This window comes from Electrophorus electricus, chromosome 10 (genome assembly GCF_041902795.1).
Source record: "Electrophorus electricus isolate QZ-2024a chromosome 10, ASM4190279v1, whole genome shotgun sequence".
NCBI lineage: Eukaryota > Metazoa > Chordata > Actinopteri > Gymnotiformes > Gymnotidae > Electrophorus > Electrophorus electricus.
Genome location: NC_137506.1, coordinates 9,865,193 through 9,879,191, shown reverse-complemented (window position 1 = coordinate 9,879,191; position 13,999 = coordinate 9,865,193).

Below are 13,999 nucleotides of genomic sequence, written 5' to 3'. Positions count from 1 at the left end.
ATAACTGTTTCTCAACAACTGCTCTTCTGATCAAGATGAAATTTTGCATACTGCTTCTTTAAGCAAGCTGGAGGATTGCTAAGGCTGAGTCAAACATTGGCTAATGTTTTTCAGGTAATTGGCTAATCATTTTTCAGTGGGCTTCAAAGGATGTAATGTAATTTAGTAAGAACTGGCTTCAGTGGACTGCTACAACGTTGATTCTTGTAGAAATTACTTTGAATTTAAATATCCTACTGCTTTTTATGTTCATGATGAACTGTAACACACTAGTCGTAGGACCTTTCTCCAATCTTCACAAATTTGGTATCAAAATGTTGATGAGACTGAAACATGTTGATATTTGTATGGTATATGACCCCTACATACCTATCAATCCTTCCAAGGTGTACTGATTCATTCAAAACAGGTGAAAAAAAAATTAAGACTTCTTTGAGTAATTCTTATGAAACTTGACATGAGTACCAATTTATGGACTTTGAGCTAGCATGGCAATTATAGGACATTTTTGCCAATAGAGCCCCTCTGACATATGAAAAGGTATTTAAAAACAGAAAAATGAGTCAATCCCATTGTGTTCAAATTGTGCATGAGAAATGTGGTGCAATACTTTGTGACTATTCCACAAATAAGTTCAATACGTTTCGTAAACCTCTTTAGCCTGTTTTTTGATACCTAAATTAGTTGGTCAAATGTACCTTTTATTAAACAAGTCAGTGACCTTTTGATCTAGAGATACCTTTTAAATGTAAAAAATGCAGATCTTCTTGTAAATAATGATCAAAAATATGTGTATTTAACTGTCAATCCCCAAGAGCAGGATTTTTCTTAATTAATAGCATAAAACTTAGCCATAGAGTGTTAGATTATCACCAAACTTCGATGGTGTATATGAACATATGTGAATGCAAGTACATTTGCGATGAACTGACATTCTGGGGGAACTATATTTCTTGCTCATGTCAAATCAGAAAAAAAAAAAAAATTTATATAAAGCAATTCAGCAGAGAAAATTGAGAGATTAGTTTTAAAATACAACATTCCTGGGAACAAAACCTCAGCAACCAAGTTGTGCAGCTGTGATAAAATGATTGGACCCCTTTATTGCCAACTGCAGCTATAATAAATGTAATTCTAATGTATGTCATGAGGTCAATAGATAAAGGAAATTAGACATTTCAATAGCAATACACCTCTCTTGATGGAATGACTGGGTACAGAAACTAGTTGGAAGGGCAGAAAGGCCAGAAAAATAGCACAACCACAGCCTTCAAACCAGACAACAAACCCGTTTAATGCTGATAAAGTTTTTTTTTTTTTCAAATAAAAAATACAGAGTCACTCTCAATAAATAACCATTTGATGAACTAATGCAGAATGTAAATTAAGACAGTGACACAAGCTTTACTGTAGTTACTAAGCATTTAGGTTTGGGTGTTTTTAGGACTTGGTGGGATGGTTACGAGAAAATATTGGCATATTAGATAAGCAGAAAAATACTATGGATGGGTTCAACACCTGATGTGCGGATTCGTTTGACTTTGGATCTTGAGTATATGGCACAGTAGATTTCACTCCAATAACTGTTGCAAAGGAAAACAACCACCTGAATGCTAAAACATTTAATGGAAATAAATGTCTTATGCAATACGAGAATTATGGAAATCGGATCATCTTTGGAATAGAGAGGAGCGTTAGGCACATACTGATAATACATTTTCAGAGACAAACATTATCCCTCATGTAGATAATACAATCGCTAGACCTAATGGTACAGAACCTATTATTAATACAATCGCTAGACCTAATGGTACAGAACCTATTATTAATACAAACCCACTAGACCTAATGGTATAGAACCTGTTATTAATACAAACCCTCAGCAAAACGCCATCAGAGGCACAGACCAAAAGGGTCAGGAAATAATTGGAGACAGCAACAGTACTAAAATAAAGCAAGTCTAAAATCAAAAGCAGACAGAGACAAAAAAACAGGTAGCAAACAAAACACCGGGAAAAAAGGTTTTAGAAATGCCCACAATGAAAGGATGGCAAGACTCCACAAAGATAGGGGTTTAGGCCTGGGTAATGACTGTAGACTAATAGGTAGACTCACCTCTGAACCAGTTCTGGAAACAGTTAGAATTCAGAGGATCTTTGGCGCTTATAGCTGGTGGTGCATCCAGGTTGATGAATGAGGGCAGACCTGACACTGAAAAACTGTCAAATGGCTAAAACAAAACAAAAAGTTTTAACTCATCTTAAGTGTGCAGCACCAAACAACATTCACTTTCCTTCTATAAGCCGATTTATCATTATTCAGGGGTGACAAGCTGCAGAAATCTCAGTACAGTTTTAGCACATCAAATTCATGTTATCTATCCAGCTTACACTACATGATTATCACTGTGTTAACTATCTGCTAGATAAAGTAAATTAATTCACCTGGTCACCAATTTAACTTGGGCTGATAAATGACATTATTGAATATTGTCATAATTTTTTAATTTGTGACAATATAATGCAAATGATTGTTCTGTTGATTTGTGTTACATATCAAGACCACTTTTTAAAGATTTTTGCCTTTATTTAATCATTTTCTTGTACAAGCTTTTTCATCTGTGGCTAGTTAACATGTATACAGTAGAAAAGATTGCATTTGATTATAGCCCACACCAACACAAAATTGATACATTTCTTAAAAAGAAACTTAAAGACATAACAGATTTTTCAGTCTGGCAAAGCATGCTGCAGTCTGTGCAGATGAAGCAGAGACTCTGGTACCAGTGACCTCCTCTCCAGTAGACAGTGAGAATGGACGAGCTTGATCAGAAAAAGGGGATCAATATGCCAGTTAGACAGTGTTTTGGTTTCCAACCAAATGGACAACACGGCAAACTTGTTTAATTATCAAACTTGTTTAGTGTTACATAAAAAAAATAAAATAAAATCTCAACTCGGTGTAACTTCTTTCATTTAAATTCACTGGGCTTCCTGCTTATTTTCAGCCACTTTTTGGTAACTGCATTTATATTATGTCAAATGAGATTTTAATGCTTTAATTTCTGTGTATTAAGAAATGGTGCTTGATCAATTTATGTTATTTATCCTCATATGGAAAGATTTGCTTCCATATTTTCCATATTTCAAATTTTGTGGGAAAAAGATGTCTGGAGATTTTACACTCTCTTATAGCTTGCAAGTTATAGGACAGTGTCAGACCTGTGAAACAGTGCCACTTCATCCAGTGTTTAGATGAGGTTTGATGCATAGACCTCATTAGTCATATGCTAATAGTATCTTTGGTACAATCTTCAATACAGTGTTGAATCAATGTGCTTTGCAATAGTGAGCTTTGATGCCTCAGTATCTAACATCCCATCACTACAGTGGAGTTCTACCATATGTATTCTTGCTCTGCCTGTTCATTTTCCATATTGTTCTCTGTTCCTGTGTTCTTAATATCTGTGTTATCTTACTTTTACCTCTGTGTTTTCTTCTTCCTGGTTAGCCTCACTTTGTTTTTTGTTTATCATGTATTCTGGTAACCCGCTCTTGGATAATGTTTCTGCTCCTCCTAATAAACAAAGTTCGACAACAGGCTTGTGTCTTGCCCTGCCTGTCTCAGCATTACAGCTAATCTAAAGGTCAAAGCATAAACTACACTGGCAGATACAACTATATTTAAGCATTACCACGTATGTACACAGTTTTCTAATTACATTTACATATTAACAAATAAGCAGACATCTAGTTTCTGGACATCGGAATATTTTCAAAAATTAGATTCTTTAAAAGGTGGGTTTAAATGATACAGCACTACAAAAAGCATGACAACCACAGGCAACAAGCAATCCTTGAATTAGAATAATTTAATATTTCTGTACGTGGGCAAAATAATAATATGATTCTTAGTCCACGTTATATTTAGGCTCCATGCATGTAAATATATCTTTTATTTAAAAATGAACACATTGTCTTTTTTCACCACTAGTCACTTTGAAACCATTTAAGCCCACTACACTCCATTTAAGATGAGCTTAGAGTGTTTTAATGAGGAGTTCCTTCAAGTACAAACTTGCATCAGTTTTCACTGTACTGGCTGCAAGTAAGAAATTGTGATATGCAAAATAAATGCTGTTTGATGGAATAAATGAATGACAAATATGAAGTTACGATGTGATCATAAAATGGCTTAGGCTAATGTGTCCATGTGTTCTTACAATCCTGGCAGGTCATGTGTGACTGGGGTTGGAGCTTCACTGAAACAGATGTTTTACATCTTGTTCTGGATTATAATCTGGCTAGTGGAATTCAGAGCCCTTTCCCCAATGGGAGAAAATGATTTTATTGTTTTATGTGAGACCATCCTGAGCAGACCATTCACAAATCAGAACAGTTTCCTGTGGCTACAGTGAGGACCTCAGCTGATACTGGCATATTCACCCACTGCTTTGATATGCTTATCTCACAGATTTCACAACAAAATCCCAGAATATCTACAATGTAGATGAGACAGGATTTGTCACTGGTCCATGACAAATCCTGTAAGATTATGTACCAGACTACAGGTGGAAGTGGGAGGGAACAGATAACAGTCCACATCACTGGGAATGTTGTTGGGCAGATTCATCATCTACAAAGGGAAACGGTTGTACAATTCTTGGTGTCAAGGAGGTCCAGACCGCAACCCCATTTTTGGATGGAACATGGATGGTTGGACAAATCTCTTCCTTAAACTATTCACTCAGATCTCAGACTGAACATTTCTCAGGGTTTTAATATTTGATGGTTAAACCTCGCATGTGACTCTGGGACTGGGGGACTAGGGGGCTTCTTAACATTTTTTCTACTCCTGAACCTCTTACTGAATAAATGTTGGGCTGTTAATTCTTTCAAAACTATACATTTTTAATATTTTGTCAATACATCATGACATGATCTTACTTGGAACACTTAAATGGACTTAAATGGTCCAACTGTACCTATTAAGCTGATGCCAGACTTTTCACTTATTTAATAAAATATCTTTATTTATATTATAAAACAGACATGAACTAATAAGCACATTTTGAAATAAGACATTCATATTTAAATCAATTCAAAATCTATGAAAAATGCCTGGAAAATTATTTTTGGCAGGCTTATTGCATAAAGGAAAAGAGTAAAGTTATGTTAATATGGAAAGGACATGAAATTCTAAACCACACAGCTATTTTTGAAAGAAAGACTTAATTCCTTTAAATCCTTTCCATACAATCGTAATACGAAATCTCTTCTTCTCACATTTTCTTGCTTCCGTGGCTCCATTCGCTTCTTTCGTTGTCTGCTCTATGTCTTTTTGCTGACGTTTCAGTTTCTTCTTCTCATGTGTCTTCTCATGTGTCTCCTTGAACAGCTTCTTCTCTGCATTTGGTGCTGCCCTCACATCTGAGTGATAGGACAGGGGAGGCAGTAGTGGACGGCAAGGCCTGTAGGGTCTGGATGATGGGGCTTCTTGGAGCCAGTGGGGCTCACCAGGTGCAAATCTGGTAGGCTGTCTGAGGGAGAGTGAGGGAAACCTGTTGTCTCGTGGTTTGGGAGACTCCAGGGGGAAACTGGGCCTTGGGCGTTCCAACTGTGAAAAAGCATTTAATTTAGCATCACTATTAAATACATGCATGTGCACACACTTTGATATACTATCAAAAATATAATGTAAGTGATATTGTAGTGCCATAGGTAATCCATTTGTTGATATGCCCTAACACATTTATGCTCGCTATTTACCTGGACTTTAATTATAGCTCCTTATTTCAATCTAAAATCATCTCCTGTGTATAGCAGAACATTGTTTCATTGGATGTGCACTGCAGTATAACTAAGTGTTTCACTTTTCCTACTTTCTCAAGCTGTGCTCTCAGCCTTCTCAGTTCAGCTTTGATCTCCACATTCTCCCTCTGCAGTTCTCGCACTGCTAGCTCGAGGTCTAGACCTCCAAGACACCGCCCCACACGTGCAGCCTTCCGTCGGTTGTCCTCCCATGTCTTTCTCCGACATTCACCCAGGGTCTCTTTCCTCAACTCCTCCTCCACCTTATGGTTTCCCATTTAGAACATGCAGAGACATATGACCCAGCAATGTGTATTCGGTCCCTAGAGATCTTCAGCCAACAAAGATTCTATTTATATATATATATCTCTGCGTTCTTTTTTTCTTTTTCAATCTGAGATGCTGCAGAGCCTCATTCTAATCCCTAACAGGCAATCTCTATCTAAAAAGGGCCTCATATCAAAATTTAAAGTGGTGTGTTAGTTGTAACAGTCGCCAGCTGTGTTGATAACTCACTCTACGATGCGCTGACACGGTGGAATCTTCCAGCTGCTTACCGTCCTCCTACAAAACAGAAACCTGCTTAACACACTGATATCCAGCTCAACAGGAGGATGTCTTACAATGTAGGTCGGATCTAAAGTGTGTGAATTGCTGCAACTAACTTCAAAAGGATGAACGCTGTTCTGCCAAAAATGCATCTCACTTTTGTATTCTTATCTATTTGAAATGTTTGTACTACTGTTTGTCTTGTTTATTCTGACTAGCAGTTGCTATCACACCACGCGACTAGAATGTTATACGTATGACGCCGCGTGGTTACAGAATTCAAAAGATTACAGCTCGGACGATATTGAACGCGCGTTAAAATACGCTCATGAATGAGTTTAACAGACACCTGTTCATTTCAACACAATGGGAGAAATTACTCAGCTCACAGAGCTCAGTAACGCGTTAGAGGAAAATTCGCTGCTGCTCTTTAAAACATTGAGCGTTTTTCTTAAAACACATAAAAGGTGCAAGATCACGCGTTGTCGTGTGAGCACCTCAGTCGTAAAAAGGGCTGAGTTGTCATGAATGCGTTATGATCAGGAGTAGTCGGCCGTACTGCTGCGACATCCGGTCAAATCAACTGTCCTCTAAGAATCAGCGCAGTAGTATTTTTGTTAATAGCAGCATCTATGGACATAAACGGCGGCGAAACGGATGGTTTCTTTCTCGTCAACTTTTTTGTCCATTACACCTGCTCCTATAGATCGGGATAAAATCTCCATACCAAAACCTCTGTGCATTGGCATGATGAAAATTTAGAGCACGCAAATCCTTCACTTCTGAAACAGTAGAAATTATGTAATTTTACACAGATTGAAAAAAACCTCAAAAAAACCTGTAAATATAGTAGGTTGGGGAAGTGTAACGATGAGCGGTAAGGAGGCGGACGCAGTGTGTGGAAAAGAGTGAGATTTATTAGGGGGCAAATCCAAAGTCCAGGGTCAAATTATTAACATGGAGAGTCCGAGAACTCATGATAAACTAAAGTAAAGAAAAGTGCACGAAGACAAACTAGGGATGCAGGCTATAATAAAGGGGCGAGGATAAACATTCAGGCTTATATTCACATGCACGAAAGCCTCGATTAACAAACAGCAGCTGGACTTACAATAAATAGCAACAAGACTAAACTAAAACAGGGCTTAAAAACATGGTCAAATGAGCATTAAACCAGACACAAGTGCAAATTATGAGGGGTGCAGAAAACGAAACGAAGGAATGGAACCACAACAAGGGAGTAAATCAAAACAAAGACAGTAGAATTTAGCTGCAATTCTTTGTTTAACTTCAGAGGGTTAAATGGAGCTCGCTCAGATGATGGTGTTGACTGCTTCAAGGATTTTCACTAGAAGTTATATAACTGCAAGTTATATTACCGATGTCTAAGTGTATGCAGCGCAGAATTCTTTATTCGTAATGTAATACATGTCCTATTTAATTCTACAAGATAAACAGGTTGGAAAATATTTGTGTAAAATAGATTATGATTATTTTTGGAACATAAAGCCATGCAAACATTGTAAGTGGACATCAAGGAAAAATATAAAATAAAAGAATAGTATAGCATACAGTTACAGGGTATGCCTGTTTTCATTGATTACTAGGGAAGCTCTTTGTTTCCCTCTTGTGGCCATTGTTGTCTTAGCCAACAACCATATCAACATAAGTGACATGAAGTTATAGAAATTCAAGTTATAGAAAACTATACAAATTCAAGTTATAGAAAACTAAAACGTATTTTTTATAAACACGATTTGACAGTGTGTTTTACATATTCTGGTTGAATATGACATTTATGTGTACAAGATTATAAAAAACACAATCATACATTTACCTGATACTTATATCCAAAGTGACTTACGAGTGAGTATATCTTGAGCAATTGAGGGTTAAGGGCCTTGCTCAGAGAACCAACAGTGGCAACTTGGCAGCAGTAGGGCTGGAACTGGTAAGCTTCTGACTACATGTCAAGTACCTTAACCACTGAGCTACCACTGATCACTGCTGGGGGCAACCATAAATGTTAGAATTTACAATGTTGGTTACTAAACTATTTAAAAAACATTTTGGAACATTTATTTATTTAATTTCCCCTAACCTTTGACAGCACAGCTTTTCCAGACCTCTGTATGCATCTTCTTACCCCTTCTCTCTGCACACAAAAAATAAAACGCATTGAGAAGAGACTAATTGCCCAAAGGATAAAAAATAAAATGACATATATAATGATAAAAGGAAAAGGTAAATAGATAACAGTAGATGTGTTAATATAAAATCAAAAGTCGTCTAAACAGAACTCAATGCAATAAGTGTGTTTTGAGATGTTTTTGTTTTGCTGTTGGTTTGTTTTTTTTGTTTTTTTTTTGTTTTTTGCTTTCAAGTGCTAATGCCATTATGAGTTGCTAGACCATGAAGACATTTAAAGACATTTAAAGAATAATAAAATAATCTGATTTTGCTGTAAAAGACAGATGTCATGTTCACACTGTACAACTTCACTGCTTAATGTGATCTCCTGTTTACATCTGGCAGACACGCTTATCTATAGCAACTTACAGTTTCAACTATATTACAGAGCTAGGTCCATATAGCGGTAGGAGTTTGATTCAGTTCAGTTCAGCTCACTCAGACTTTCATTTCTGTTTTCTTGTCTTCAGGTTTTGTTTCATTGTCCCTAATAAGTCCAACTTGTGCTTGTCTACTCATGTCTCACTGTCCTCCTTTGCTTGATGTCACAACTTCATTGATACCTAATGTGAATGTTGAAAGTATCACATGTTCTTTGAGTAGGAATCAAACATCATCGCACTAATACACTGGACTGATAGTGGACTCTGCCGAGGTATGCCTACCCTTGATGTCGTGATGTTACTGAGCCTCATCCTGTCTCAGATGCCTTGGCTACTCGCATCATCCCCTGATGTCCCCTGTTGTAGCCCACACCACCTCCACCCCAACCAGCTACTCTCTGTTGACCTTAATGGACGTTCTCTTGCGACTTGGGTCTCGGACACATGCACACTATCGGGACAAGACTAGAACCTCCAGAAAGTTGGACTAAACATTAAATGCTTATTTAATTTTTTAATTTATGTCTCTCTTTAACAGCCAGAGGAGGATGGGCCCCCTTTGAGTCTTGGTTCCTCTCAACGTTTCTTCCTCATGCTCTAGGGAGCTTTTCCTTGCCACTGTCACCCTTGGCTTGCTTACTGGGGGCTTGGACTTGGACATTTGAAAAGCTGCTTTGTAACAACACCTGTTGTAAATAAAATAAAATAAAATAAAAATTTAAAAAGCACTTTATAAATACATTTTGAGTATTTGATTTTTATATGTAATCTTAAAATTCATAAGATAGCTAAAATTTGTTTTTTAATCATTACATTTTTTTCACGTAAAACAAAAATATAATTTGGAGAGTCCCAATAATCTAGTACAATCAAATCTCATCATTACAGTGCCAACAACACATCAACATCACCAGACTTCAAAGCACTTGTCTGAGAGGAAGATTTGTATGCCTGTAATTCTGTTGTTGAAGAGCCTATAAAATCAAAACAGGCTTTTAAATTTGAAATTTTAAACTCAAATAAATACAGCCTTATTTTAAATGCCTAAACACACACACACAGTTACCTCACAGTGTGAATATTGTTGTTGGTGGAGACAGTATCATAGATCCTCTTTGCTGACACATCAGTGATGTCATTTTGACTGAGGCTGAAATTAGATGGATTATAATTACCACATTGTTCAGGATTGCCAAACACACCTCCCTCTACTAAATCACCGTGTAGTATTAAAAACACCTGTAGATTTATATATCAATGAATTAAATTAATGAACGAATGAATGAATAAACGATTGACTGAATTAGCAAATGAATGAATAAGCAAATAAATAAATAGTAAATTTGTGTCATTAATGGCCAGATAATTATGCATTTTGACATTTTAAACAAAATATCATTTCTTTCAGTTCTTGTACACATGACTTGTTATCTATCAGGCATGAAACTGTAAATCATAAAGAGTCTGTTATGCCTTATTTCTCTTTTTAATGAGAACATGTGTTTCTACAAGCAGTCTGGATATTCTGTAGACCACAGAGGTCCATCCTGCCAAGTACAGGAAGTGATCAGTGAACCAGGCAGCCAGTGAGAGAGGTCATCATTTCCAAATAAAATCACCAAGAAAATCAAGCTTTTTGCTGTTTGCTTTTGAAAAAAATAAGTCCTTGAAGGAACACAGGATATGACTGAATGATCAAAGTTACATTTATATAGAGCCTTTCAAGGAACATACAATGATTTACAATGCACACACACAGCTTCTATTTTCAGTCACATGCCGGATTTTGTGTTAAATTGTGAGAAAAAGAGTAAAATGTGTTATATCTAAGTTAGTGTTCACTGTGGACTCAACAATCAAGACTCTCTACACATCCCTCCTCCCGCTTGTCCACTCACTCCAGGATGTGGGCTTTGTGCTGGTGTGGGAACAGCAGCTGCGGGCAGTGGTCAGTGAGCTGACAGTGGCTAAGGTCCAGTTCTGACAGCCCTTCAAAATGTTCCAGAAACAGCGCCAGTGACCTACAGGCCTGCTGCTCCAGCCGGGTCTGACTGAGGTCCACCATCTTACCCAGAGCCCGGGAGAGAGCCACAGTGCGTCTCACACACTCCATATCAGTCCCCACACAGAGAAGAGACAGGAACTGGAGCAGCATGGCTTTATTGCAGCTGAACACACTCAACATTCACCAACATGTAGAGTCACAAAACACTAACACACTCACATAACTACTAACATTAATGCTATTTACACACATTTTGTTTCAAATGATAAAATTCTTTCCCCTTTTCCAGAATGTTTCCCTAGTTTGTGTGGTGTTGAGTCAGTGGCTTACTGAAGGGTGACTGTGTGTAAAATGGGGAAGAGTTGCCATCACAGCCGTGTAGAGTGAGCTGTGTGTGTGTGTGTGTGTGTGTGTGTGTGTGTGTGTGTGTGTGTGTGTGTGTGTGTGTGTGTGTGTGTGTGTGTGTGTGTGTGTGTGTGAGAGAGAGCTTGCTCTCTGGATGACCATGGAGACGACTCTGCAGTCCTCAGTGCTCAGAGTCAGTGTGTGTGTCTGTTTGTCTGCTGTGAGTTCCAGAGCAGAGCAGCAGGAGAAATCCACTCTGTGCTGCAGAGCGAAGAGCAGATCTGCTGCTGCTGCCCCCTGCTGTAGTTCAGAGACACTGTAGCAGTGGAGCAGCCTCAGCAACAGCAGCCTGTCAACAAGGAGAAAACAAAACACACACAGACAGTGGCAGGGCAGTTAATTTCAGATTAATATAAATATTTCACCTAAATTTAGCAATTTCCTCCAGAAAGTCATTTTATTCTGTCCTAACACACCTGAGGTAAATATCCATGGATATTGCTGATTACCTGACAGGAGTCTCAATAAAACCTAAATGATACTGGCGCAAAATGACTTTTGAGGAAACTCGTGAAAAACACATAAACATACATAAACGTTTATATAACACTCCCTAAACAGACCAGTTATGTTTTAAAATTCTGATTGTAAGAAAAGTTCAAGCCTGAGACGGGAGACATGTTAGAGCAGTGGCTCAATGCTCTCCAGCTCCGCCTTTGGTATGGAGGTGAAAAGCAGGCTGAGAGAGACTGCTGTGCAGTGCTGGAGGGTGAAACACAGGGCAGCACAGTGGACAGAGTCCACCTCTCTGCTGTTCAGGTTGATGCAGTTCTCTGCTGAACTCAACAAGCTGGACACACAGTGAGCAGAGCCAGTCTGATAGATCTCTCTGATGATGGACAGTACAAAGCTGGAGCTCAGCCTGGGGAGAAGACACACACACACACACACAGACACAGACACACATTTCCAGGTCTCATGCTGTACAGTATAATTAAAGTGTTTGGACTGTTACAAACTGTGTGAAGAATCTGAGCCACGCAACACATGACTGTATTCTCTCACCTTCTGTTCTGAAGTCTGGCCAGTACAGGCAGAAGGTCTCTGGGGTTTTGCTGCTTAATGTTGGCGGTGTGTAGTGCTCCCATGAGCTGGTCGAAGCTCGTCTACTTTGCCGTAACGTCACCCATTTGCCTTGCTGTCTGGATGCGCACTTCTGGTGCTAGAGTCTTCTCTGTCAGACTAGCAATTCATCTACACTTCTCACAGATAAAACTGCCACTAATGATGAAGAATAAACATGCTGCATTCAGTGCTCTGAAGCAGAACATAAGTCATGATGAAAAAGCAAAATGTTAACATTACTTATGTTTGTGGTAGTTCCTTAGATATAGTTTGTGATGATAAAGTAGTTTTCTATGGAAGTTGCCAGTTTCCAGGTAGAAAGTAATTAAATCCAGCGAAAAATTTGTTAAACAGATAGAGAGCAGTAAGAGCTAGTATGCTGAAACAGTTTCAAAAACAGGAAGCTTCTTTATGAAGGAAAGAGGTTCTTATGAACCTCAGCATTTTGACAGCAAGTATTAGCCATGGCTATAAAACCATGTGAATAATTCAGTTATGGGATTAATCCACAAAATAGCACATCAAATCTAATTATTTGGCCAGTACAGGGTTATGTAATATTTCTTCATCTCAGCAAAATGCAATAGCTTGACTTCCTTAACTGATTAATAATTAAAAAAATATCTTTCTTGACTATAAGAATATAGCTTACCCATTAGAAAGATTAAACATCCAGTCAGTGTGTTTCCTGGCATGTTAATGTAAAAGGCAGCTCCTAGTGGATTTGGGGAAAGATTAGTAAAAGATTTCAAGTATCTGCAAAACAGAAAACTGCCTATTCAACAGGCATGAATGATGTGCTAGAGAAGTAGTTGTGTTATTTGCATAGCCTAATTAATATGCATGCAGATCATGTTCTATAGTACCTATATTGTTATATTAAAATTTCACTATTGCTTTTGTGCTTTACAATTGTTACACATAATTGCCACACCCGATACAAGGATAGGAATTCCAATTTATTCATACTGGACAGAAGAATCATTAATGGCTGCTGAGTGAAGCACTTTCATTGAAAATTCATCCAATTAATTTTTTATTTATTTATTTATTGTAACCAGAAACAGGGCACATCAGCCAGGAATACATTCCAGCTCTGTTTTAGAACACTGGCTGTGATTCATTACATTTTGGCAATTGTGAAAACAAACTAGATGATACTTCTAAAAGTAATTGTGTTTGCACTTTATTTACACAGTTACATGAACAACACTGGTAGCATAGTCAACAGGCTTGATGGTTTTCCAGTGCACGACACTGTGATACCAGGGCTGGCCCAAGCCTGTGTGGGGCCCTATGAAGAAATCTGAGCTACCACTGACATAACATAGGTAAAAAAACAAATAGAAATAAATACATGGTCTTTGGCACCCTCTTGGTGGCCTTAGCAGGCTCTCATTTTGCTTATATGGCGGGACAATTGTTCTGCTGTTATCCTATCTATCGAGCAGTCCTACCTAGATTTAGTGCACTTATGTACATTACCCTTAGTCCAGGTTTCTGGTGTTTATTTTAGATGCATTTTTGGTTGTATATATTATAATTAGGCTACTGTGAACAATTGTATACCATATAGCTACAGCACCTGTACT